Consider the following 11771-nt stretch of genomic DNA (forward strand, 5'->3'; position numbering starts at 1 on the left):
GGTCAGAGGGGCAGAGGCAGCCGCACCCCTAATCAAGATGGGCAACGAAGAATCCCGGGAAAGGAGTTATGAACTTATGCTAGGATGCTTCTTGGCCTGACCAATGATCTGTCAGAGCATGTTTGCAGCAGAGGTCTACAGCTCAAAACAGAGAAAAACAAATCTTCTGGGTCAAGACTAAGCAGTCTCCCTACCCAGGTTTAACAAATACATAATCTTGGAAGAGGATGCTGGGCCTCAGATGAGACCCTAGTCCCTGTCAATACCTGGACTACACCCAAGAGCAGAGGATGCAGAGATCATTAACAAAGGACCTATCTAAGCCATGACTGCACTCCTGACCCACAGAAACTATGTGATAATAAAGGTGCTTAATTTGTGGCAATTTGTTATCCAGCAAAAGAAAACTAACAGATGCTTTATTCCCAGGCAAATGAACTCCATAAATAGACCAGGACTATCACTCAGTGTCAGAATTACAGCTGAAAGCAACTCTGAAATTCATATCAGCTAAAAAAAAAAAAAAATAGAGAGTCATCCAACATTACATGAGAAGAGGACTGAGGATATAGCTCAGTGGTAGAGCACTTGCCTAGCATGTATGAGACCATGGCTTCAATGTCAAGAACCTCAAAATGAAAATGGAAAAAGAAAGAAATTATATGGGAACAACCTAAGGAAAATTGCTTGCTGAATTTCATGCAAAAATGAATTAAGTCAACAGCATAAAGTGGCTTAAAAGCTGCTTTACACCATATTAAAATAGATATTATCATTTTTAGTTTTAAAAACTATATTTAAATACTAATAAATTTCACTTGATCTTAGCCAAAAGGCAGAGAAGCAATGATACTAATAAATTTCAATGGTAACAAATATAACTTTACAGTGGAGGAGCTTGGCAGAGGCCACCTTGCAGGTTGAAGTTAACACTACCCAAGTGACAGTTCAGGTGGTGTGTCAATTTGACTGGTTTGGGATCCACCTAAGGGACTCGTGGAGCACAATTCGGGGTGTATCTAAATGGCTCATGAAGGTGTGGCGTTGGTCCCTGTCCCCCTGCTCTCTGGCACCGGCTGCTCTGTTTCCTGACCACTATGAACTGAGCCGCTGTGCTCTGCCATGCCCTTCTGCCACCAGGTTCCTGCCTATGAAGCCTGCTAGTCACGTACTGAATCCCCCGAAATCATGAACTATGTTAAACCTTTCCTCCTTCAAGGTGTGGGAGTTAGGTATTATGTCCTAGCAACAGGGAAACCAACGAAATCCTGTGTCAACTGCAAGAATGTAAAGAGCAGAGCACAGTTATTGTTTCTATGATGCACATAAATTGAATATAATCATGAGGAAACATCAGATAAACCCAAACTGAAGGATATTGCACAAAATCTCTGGATTCTAAAAAGTATTTCCTCTCCCTCTCTCTCTCTCTAGATCACTATAGATGAATTGCATGGTCAAAAACATTTGTAAACAGTTATTTTTATATGTCTTTTAAAGAAAAAAACATTTCCCATTAACATTTTAGACAGTTTTTCATTTATTGTCATTTTCGTGAAACTCATAAATTAGAATAATTATTCTGATTAATAGATGGAGGAGTAAGGGAAATCAACCAGGGCACAATTCTTACTAAAAGAGCAAGACTAAAATTCTTTACTCTCTCTCCCCTGAGTCTGCAGCTCTCATACTTGGTTCTTTACTCATTGAGTCTACAGAAACTGATTTTCTAGATATCAGTCAACTGTTCAGCTAGTACATTTTTAATAAATATAAAGCAATTGTATACTACACTTGATCTTAGCCAAAGCGCCGAGAAGTGATACACAAAGCAATTGGACTTGGAGTAAATTTTGTGCACATGTCAGGACAATCGCACAGTGCACGTTCAGAGTTCTGAGAGCAATCTCTAAGACTCAGATAAGCTGAGGGGAAAAAAAGAACCATGAAGACTTCTTCAAAATTTTATTCTAAGAACCTGAGAAAAATAAAAAGTTTACGTTGAAATGTCAATTTAAGGAATGACAACTCAATAGACAACACTGACTCAAACATACATAAAGCCCATGAGGAATAACTAGCTAGTATAGGCAAAACTTAAAATTTCAGCTAGGGATTTAGCACAGTGGCACTGTGCCTGCCTCGCAAGCACAAGGTTCTGAGTTCGATCTCTGGTACTCCCCCCCAAAAAAGTTAAAATTACATACACATAAAGGTAAAGCTGTGTTTCACTACAGTGTGTAATCAAAAGACCTCAGGTTTTAAATCCAGATGGACTTAAGCTCAATTCCAGCTTTATTATTTACCAGTTGGGTAAATTCTGAGGGGTCCATTAACCCCTCAATACCTTACTATTCCTGTCTATAAACTGACAATAACATTAACTTTGTATAGTATTGTGATAATTAGGTATAATGCATGGAAAGTGTCCAATACAAGGGCTGGATGTAACCAGCATATAGGGGGAAAATGGTAATTTTCCTCAATATCATAAGGTTTGAGTGAAGTTTCTAAAAAGAACATTATATTTTTTCCAGTATTGAAAATTGAACCCATGGCCTCATGCATGCTAGGCAAGTATTCTACCCCTGAGCTACATTCTCAATCCTTTTTGTTCTTTTGAGTGAAGTTGAGTTTAAATTTGAGTTTAAGTTGCCTAGGCTGTCCTCCAGCTCAAGATTCTCCTTCCTCAGTCTTTTGAATAGCTGCAATTACGGGTGTGTGTCACATTATAATTTTTTAAATGTTATTTATTTATTTATTTATTTTTGGTACCGGGGATTGAACTCGGGTCCTTGAGCTTATAAGGCAGGCAGCGGAACCATTGAACTAAATCCCCGGCCCGTAATGTTTTAATTAAAACAATACATGAATATGTTTTTTTAAATTAAATAACACTGAGATGTTTTTTAAAAATTCAGTATCTGGACCATCTATGTCTATTCCTCCATCCCATTTGTAAAGGAAACCAATTCCTGTCCTTTGTGTGCGTGCGTGCGTGTGTGTGTGTGCGTGTGTGTGTATGCTTTGAGACAGGGTTTCTTGGTGCAGGATGGACTCAAATTTGTGATCCTCTAGCTTTGGACTCAATACTGGGATTACACACATGCTTTACCATGCCCAGCTCAAATTTCTGCTTTTTCGGCTGCTTCCTCTAATATAGGTTCTTCTTCTCAAGTTTTGATTAAATTACTCAAATATTACTACATATTACAAAATACCACAATATTATGATCATGATTATGGTTTCTTTTCTTTTTCCCTGAAGTAAACCATGGCCTTTTTAGAATTTGTTTTTTAGTGTTCCATGTAATCATTGTCTCTTCCCCATACCCTCTGAGAGCTTTTTAATATAATTTTCTGCACAGGCAACAGAATAGATTCCTAATCCTCTTTATGTCTTGATTTTTTTTCCCTAGAGATGTGCCTGCTGTCCTCTCTCCTTGTCACTCTTGCTCTTTGGGCCTGTTGCCCATCTAAGGGCTCTTTTTAGATGTTGAAGGATTGAATAGCATATTCTCTAAAATAACATTTATTTGGCAAAGAAAATTCCCACATTCTCATATGATCCCAAGAGGCTCACATTTCAATTACATTCAGAAATTATTCCTTTTTCTCAACTGTTTCATGATAAAGCCAAGTTAGGAAAAAACTAGACCTAAATAAAATTATATGTCTTTTAAGTCACATTACCAACTTTCCCTATTTTCTCACAACCCTGCAATAGCATATCAAAACTTGCTTTACTTTCTTGAAATATCATGGCAGTATTTTGTCCTTCTATTTTATGGGATCACTCAGCTGTTACAACCTGGTTGTTTTAAATTTAGTTTTAATTTATCTGAATAATTCCCAACTTGTCATCAAAATATGCCCTTTAACATATGACTTTGTAGCATAATATTTAAAGGGACAATTTTCATCCATAATACATGATAATACTGCTAGAGGGAAATGTCTCTTTTTTACTCTGGCTGTTAAATAAGAGATTTGCTTTTTCTTCTTCATATTCCTAGTTACTTGTCCCAATGCTGACTAAACCACACTGTCAACTGAAGACAAGAGTCAGTGGCTTTTTCTGGAGAGAAGGTGACACTGCCAAGAACGAGCATGGGGGAGGAAATGATGCGGCCGCTGAAGATGGAGCACAGAAGAACACCACCCCCTGATGAACTATCCCAGAAAGAAATGCTGAGGACACCTGGATAGTAATGGAGAGAAAGAAGGAGAATCAGAAGACTACAATGTCTCATGAGCCAAGGCGAGAAACAAAATTCAAAATTTAAGGGTCATCAAGACAAATTTTTATTTCTAAGAACTCTCATGGCATATGGAGAAAAGATTGAGTGTGAGAGTGCAGATTAGGGCACTGTTCCTCAAATCTGAGAAAGATGCATATTCCTTATAAGAAATGTTTGGGAACCCCTCCTCCCCCAGGGCTGAGTGCAATTATTCTGTTGTTACTTAAGTATGTAAAAGAATAAAACTAGTTTTAACCTCGTTGTTTATGATTTAATCATGAAGGGTGAACAATTTTATAACCACAAGTAAAATTCTCAAGCAAACAGTAGTTATATTAAATCAGTTTTCTATTATGGATTATCCTCCCCACCCCTACCAGAACCAGGTATTGACCCTAAAGTGAATACAATATACTGCAAACTGCCACTAGTCAGAGTAGTTTGGATTTTGCCCTATAAATTCCACTGTATCCTACAGGAGACTAAGTTTTCCCATGTCCTTTCTCTGACCAGCAATTGCAAAACTTTTACTCAACATGCCCTGAAGTTAGTTGATCCTCACTTGCTTGGTAGCATGTTAGCAAACTGATTACATCTGTGTATTTCAGTTGTACAAACAATGATCAAGGCTCTTCTTCCTCATACCTTTTATTCAGAGATGAAGACAGTTACTGTGAAATGATCACATTCAGAGTTAGTTTATTGGGCCACATTCTCCGGACGTGGGTCCTTCAATGTGCCAAGGAAGGGGGTTAGAGCTGAAGCAGAACTGTTCTCTTGGAATGCTTTTCCTTACACCAGAAACACCCTCCCTTGCTTTCTCTTTCCATTTCTCCCTGGCTCCCTCCTTTACTAGCACAGGGGTTTCAAGCTAGGAAATGACCTGAATTCTAGCAAGATTCACAAAAGCTCATTGAGAGAAGGAATTGTATCTTGGCAAAAAGTGCATTTTATTTTGTTGAAGTACTATTTAACCCTACAGTGATATAACCCCAAGTGGCCTGTTTTCTCAAATAACAAGAAGTCTGGGTGGGGATGATGGCACACACCTATAATCTCCGCTATTCTGGAGGGAGAAATAGAAGGATAGCAAATTTAAGGCCAGTGTACGAAATTTAGCAAGACCTTGTCCCAAAATGAAAAAGAAAAAAAATCGGGATGCAGTGGTGTACTCATGAGGCTGAGGCAGGAGGATCACTGCAAGTTCTGGGTCAGCACGAAAACCAAAAACCAAAAAACAAACAAAAAAACCAACCAACCAACCAAACAAACAAACATACAAAAAAAAAAAAAAGCTGGGAGGTCTCAAAATAAAATAAGAACTGGAGAGGTAGCTCAGTGGTAGACTATACAAAAAAAAAAAAAAAAGGAAGGGGAGAGAGGTATAGTTCTGAGACTGTTTAGTTGTTCAGTAATAATTCCTTGTTTTTTGGCTCTACTCTTTTTAGGATGTTGACCTATTTTTACCTTTGTGTTCTTTGCTTCATAGTTGCACCACGAATGTCACAGCTTTCAGAAATCTTGTCCATGTTCCATCTGGAACAAAGTAAAGAATGCACTGCCAATTATGTTTTTTAAAAAAATATAATGAAGAAGTCAATGCTTTTACATTCCCACATTCTCACACCTGCCTTGTTCTCTCCTAAACTAGCATGTGAGAGTATTTCCATTTCCTAGTCTTTATAGGGAAGGTGGGTGAGGGAGAATCAGATTAGTAATGAATATTGGCTTATGCCAATCAGTGTGTCCTCCTCAGATGATGACAGAGGAAGTTGCTGAATCATTGCTGGTCCCATCTTTCACTCCAGAGGACAAACTTCTAAGTTGTGCAGAAGACTATGTGACAGTAACAACAGATGCCTGAAAGCAACTATGTATAATTGTGTCTAAGTGTACAGTAGTTGGGGGGCCTTGGGTTAGGCGAAAGGGACAGAAAGAAATATGAAGACTAAAAGTGTTTCAGAATAGAATCATTAGGCCAAGCATGAGGTACTTTAAAAAAAGTACCACAAATTAAGGGTAAATTAGAAATTAGCTAACCTGAAAAGAAAATATGCTGAGAAGAAATGTGTAAGAAATTCTAAAACAGACAAAATGATGTTGAAATATATATTTGTATATAATTTTAGAGAACAGTAGGAGCACTCAAATTATTTAAAGTCAAATGAATAGAAACAGATGCAGACATTTAAATTCAGGAATGGTTATTTAGAACCTTATTTTATGACTATCTTTTATTATATACACACATACACATGATATTTATGTATCTATATAGATATATATATATAACATTTTTGAGGCACTGATAGATAGCTGAAGTTAAAGTGGATGTAGAAGAGACTAAAGAAGAGATTATAACTGTGAAATAAACATTTATAAAATGAATTTTAGGCTCATTTTTCATTAACATCAAGTGAAATGTGCTGTTAAATGTCTCTTGAGGCATGGACACTACCCACATTTTCTAACACTAGAAACAATATTAGTATTTTTATTTATTTATTTATTGGTACTGGGGATCGAACTCAGGACCTTGCACTTGCAAGGCAGGAGGTAGAACCACTGAGCCAAATCCCTGGCCCAGTATTCTTATTTTATGCAATTCATGTCACAGTGAGAAGAAAATGTATAGCTCATTACATGGAGAGTATGCTATTTTTACAAGAAGTGCTATTTTGGTCTACTCATCAAGTGCCAGACAGGTCCGGCAACAGGTACTAGGGATGCAATGATGACAATAAAGACCGGCCCTGTGGGCTAGTAGGAGACAAAAGATAAATAACTAACTAAAATAAAGCACAATAAATGGATGGGGGAAACACCTAATGGTAACATGGCACACATTCCTGGGGTGTTGGTGCAGATACTGGGGACTGGGAGGCAAGGAAAGGTCCCTTGGTTGGAGGTGAGGTGGAAGGGTTAAGTAGGAATCACCCAATGAAATGTGGTGGAATTGCTGGGTATAGCGGTGCATTCCTATTATGCCAGGACTAGACTGGAAGAAGGATTGTGTGTGCAAGGCCAGCCTGTTATACAGCAAGACCATCACAAAAAAAGACACAAAAAAAGGGAAAGGTGTTAGGGTAGGGGAAGGGGTAGAAACAGACAAGCTTTTTTCTCTTATGTGCAGTAAGTGCGAGGATAAAGAAACAAGGGGAAAATAGGGCAGTTTCAAGCAAACAGAGCTCTGAACTTGGGGACAGGAAACTGGGATCTAGACTTAGTTCTGCTACTTGTGAGACATTGAGACATTGGGCAAGCCATCAAAGGCACAAATTTCTCTTGGTGAGATGTATTTTCTCTTACTATTCCTGTAGACTGTGCACAGCAACCATAGCCAGCTCTTGATCTGATGAATCATCAGTCCCAGCAGTCTGAGGTTTTGCAGCCAGGATTATGGTTCAAAACCACGTTTAGCATATTAAGTGGAATCTCCAGGCTCTAACCTCCTCCCCCCACTTTTTTCAGGGTGTTGGATCAAATAAGCATTTCTCTATCTTTTAATCCTAACCATGTACTTCTGACTAATGTTGCAATTAGCAGAAATTTTTAAAGTTTGACACTCAGTAAATAATTCCCTTTGGTCCCAAACTTACCTCTTGTTTTCCCAATAATTAACTCATCTTATTTCAGTTTGAATTATTCCACCTAAGATTCCTCTGCAGTCATTCCAAGTGGAAGGTTATAAAAAAATATTTATACTGAATGTACTTGAAAGTGTCATTTGGCCCTTTGACATGCTGTGCCAGCAGCAATTCATTGTAGTTGAGAGGTGAACAGTAGTTGGGCCAACTCAGTGAGTCATAAAACCTGCTAATTAGAGCTGGAAAATGTTTTGTGGTTGTGGCTTCATTCCTATGTAATGTCTTGATAAATTCTAACTTTCACCCTATTGTTTGGCTCAGTAAGAGAGGAAAACTGGTGGCCTTGCTCTTACTTGATGCAAATATACTCATTGGAAAATGTAAAGCTTTTCTAATATTTAAATCCTTCTTTTATTAAGTATCTTACCACACTCAAAGGTTCCAATGTGGGTTTTAGGTTTGTCAATAAAATATACAGATCTCAAAAAGTCATTTCTTCAGAATAGGTCTTTTAAGTTTCATTGTCTTAATTTTTCTGTTTTTCATAATAAAAACCTATATTAACACCTACTTTTCTTGAAATCTGACATCTTCTGCAATGGCTTAATCTCAGTCTTACAAAGTAAACAAAGGGAAAAATACTGGAAAGAATGGATAGTCTTCCAGTGGTGACAGTTGGTGTTTTAGCACCTGCCTTTACACCTGGGAAACAGCCATCCAGGGTGGTTAAATCTCTATTGTTCCCTGAATGGACCAGATTTCATACATAATCCTGTCTTGCTTTTGTCTTACATTTTTTTCCACAAAATAAACTAGGAAGATCTTTTCCATTAAAAATTTGGTCACAACTTTATAATGTTGCTTTGCTTCTGTGAGGTGTGATATAAAATGCATCTTCCTGGAATTATAAAAAAGTTTATTATTTGTCCAATATTTCAAGGAAAATACAGGGGCTTATCTCTAGGTATTTTGCATATATTCTCAAAACTTTCAGGGTTTCAATCTGGTCCCGGAGGGAATTTATTGTTTCCTTAATTGAGATTTTTTTTCTTCTTTTATGAGATGTCTTGTTTTTTTCCTCCTTGTATTTTGTTCTATGGTATTGCAGCAGAAAAATCCAGGTATGACCAGAAAGCTTTTGAAATGCCTAAATGAGAGTTTTCTTAACAAAGGGAATATTAAACTACATCTACTGAGATTTAGCAAAAGGAATCTTATAGAAGTAAAAATAATGATCTTAAGTTCATGTGATTTACTCCTTTAAATATGCTTTTATATCCCTTATATATTTTTCCTGTAACCTTGTTAAATACAACATAGAAAGGTAAACTTTTCCAAAATTATAATCTTTTCTTATCTATTGTCTCAACTACTGCTTCTACTGAAATTTTGCTCATGCTCTCCCTATGTTTTTTTTTGTTGTTTGTTCATTTGTTTGTTTTTCGTACTGGGGATCAAACTCCTGACCTTGTGCTTACGAGGCAGGCAGCAGAACCCCTGAGCTAAATCCCCTGTCCCCTATAGTTTTAATTAAGTGTGAAAAACCAAGGTATGCTGCCATATAGCAACAACCAAACTTTTATGTCTTTTTTTTGTATGTGTGTGCATTTTTTTTTTTGGTATGGGGGATCAAACTCAGGACCTTGAGCCACAAGGCAGGCGGAGGCACCCTGAACTAAATACCCGGTCTCGTGTGTGAGCGCATTTTATTCCTTCTCTTGGGACTTAAATGTTGGTATTTCTTAAAATTCAGTTCTGGATCCTTTTTCTTTTATTATTTACCATGCAGGTTCCTAATTACTTGCAGGGTCTCCTGCAGTTGTCACTTTCAGGAATGACTCCTAAATGCACATTTCTGGGTCTGGTCTTTCTCCTGAGAACTCAACTTGATCATCCAAGTTTTTGTTGCCCACATTTGTAAATAGATTTCCTGTTGTAAGACCGAGGGCCTTACCAAACGCTCCAAGGAGCTGACTGTAGTGAAGCACACCCAGGGATCCCAGCGGTGCCTCCAGAATGCAAGGCCAAGGGCCTTACCAAATGCTCCAAGGAGCTGAAGTGGAGCACACCCGAGGATCCCAGTGGTGCCTTCAGAATGTAAGACCAAGGCCTTACCAAATGCTCCAAGGAGCTAGCTACAGCGAGGACCACCCGGGAAGGAACACACCGGCCATGTTGGAAAACAGACCTTTATTAGTCTGGCCAGACGGCACTCCCGAAGCGAAATAGCTCAGAGAGGTACCTGGCTCAGAGTCCGAGGTTGTTTTATAGGGGGTTAAGGGGGGGGGGTTAACATGTGGATTCACAGAAAAAAAAAAAAAAAAAAAAAAAGAACAAAGGTTAGTGGCTCATTGTCACATGCTGATGTTCAGCAGACATCCTGACTGACAGGACCACCCTGTTTACAGATTGTTCTATAGATACTGGGCCCCCGGACATTTGGATTTAGGGCAAACAGATGGCTGAGTAACCTCGCCCTATTACTGATTGTCCATTGTCCCGAGGCAAACACACTCCAACCATCAAATTTACAACAGAATCTAGGGGAGTAATTAACTTTTGAATCACACAGTCCCACACTGTCAGAAGTTATAACAGTATATCTCCAATCAAAGATATTAAAAGAAGTCTAAGGTAGTGTTCAAAGACAAGATTGTGAATAAGTTAATGTCTGCCTATTGAGGCAAATCACATATATTTTAAAATTTAGATTGTTTTATTAACTAATTCTGTGCAATTAAGTTAGTCTTCAACTTTTAGGTTTTATGGATAAAGAAACCCTATGCAGGGACAGGTAGGTAGGGAAAAGATAGGATAAAGGCCTCATTGAGCTTTATTAGATCAACAGAGAAACTTACTAAAAGCAGTTTCTGCCCTCACAAGTAGACTCTGCAGTTAGGGTAATTAGAAAAACAAAAGAGGGAAAAGCTAGCTAGACTTGGGAGAGGCGGGCGTCGGGCAACACAATTATGAGGAAAGCCTGCTCACTTTACCCATTTGACAGAACGCCAGGGCTGTTATTTAATATGTAAGGCATTCGCGCTCATGAGCGAGCACACACAGACGCACGCACCTACCCATATACACATGTGTGTATGTTCTCACTTTAACATCACTATAATATTACACCAGATACACATATGGATACATAATCCCCTGTACTTAATCATTAAGTAAGCTGCCTTTCCAAGAGGCCCTCCTCCTTCACTTACTCATTACAAAGGGACAAGAAGAAACCAAGTGGCCGGGGCCTAGGTTAAGATCAAAGACGGTCAAGATAATCAGATATGGAGGAGTGCCCACCCAGGGATGGGAAAGACACTACTTCCCAATAAAGGAAGCCAGAGATAAGAGCTACGTGGGGTTTTGGCTCTGAAGCCTCCACCACCTCATGGTAGCTGTCTATCCTTTTTCTTTCCCATCTTTTCTCCCCAAATAAACCATCTTTTGTTGTACTAAACTTTGCGTTTTTTAAAGTTCCTTACTGGTGCCAGGTTTAGGATCACTGGGAAGTGCGCTTCAGCAGAGCAGTGGCATGGAGTGACCTGGCATGGTGAGGTGTCCACCCCAGGACGTAACACCTAGTTTATTATCAATTTGATAAAATGCGCTTTATACCTTTCAAATATTTCATAATACATCATCCTGAATTTCTTTTTTTGCTCTGAATTTTAACAGCCCATTTCTATATATACTTAGCATTTATAGAAGTCTAAAATTCTTCTCTAAAATTTAAATCATTTTCCTTAATTTGCCGTTATTTGTTTGTTTTTGGTACCGGGGATCGAACTAGGGTCCTTGTGCTTGCGAGGCAGGCAACAGATAATTTGCCATTATTTAAAAAAAAAATTACTCCCGAATAAGGGGCCAGAGCCAGACAATTCCACAGATCCCTAAGGCTTGTGATAATGAGTTAAGCTGGACTTTCAACATAAGGGAGTTA

General features: G+C 38.4%; 1 pseudogene; it reads right to left on the bottom strand.

Moving 5' to 3' along the window:
- Positions 1-681: 681 nt before the first annotated feature.
- Positions 682-848, bottom strand: LOC147830076 (U2 spliceosomal RNA; annotated as a pseudogene).
- Positions 849-11771: the final 10923 nt, after the last annotated feature.

Source organism: Heterocephalus glaber, unplaced genomic scaffold (assembly GCF_053883595.1).
Source record: "Heterocephalus glaber isolate CG9 unplaced genomic scaffold, H.glaber_assembly_v1.0 deba00000331, whole genome shotgun sequence".
NCBI lineage: Eukaryota > Metazoa > Chordata > Mammalia > Rodentia > Bathyergidae > Heterocephalus > Heterocephalus glaber.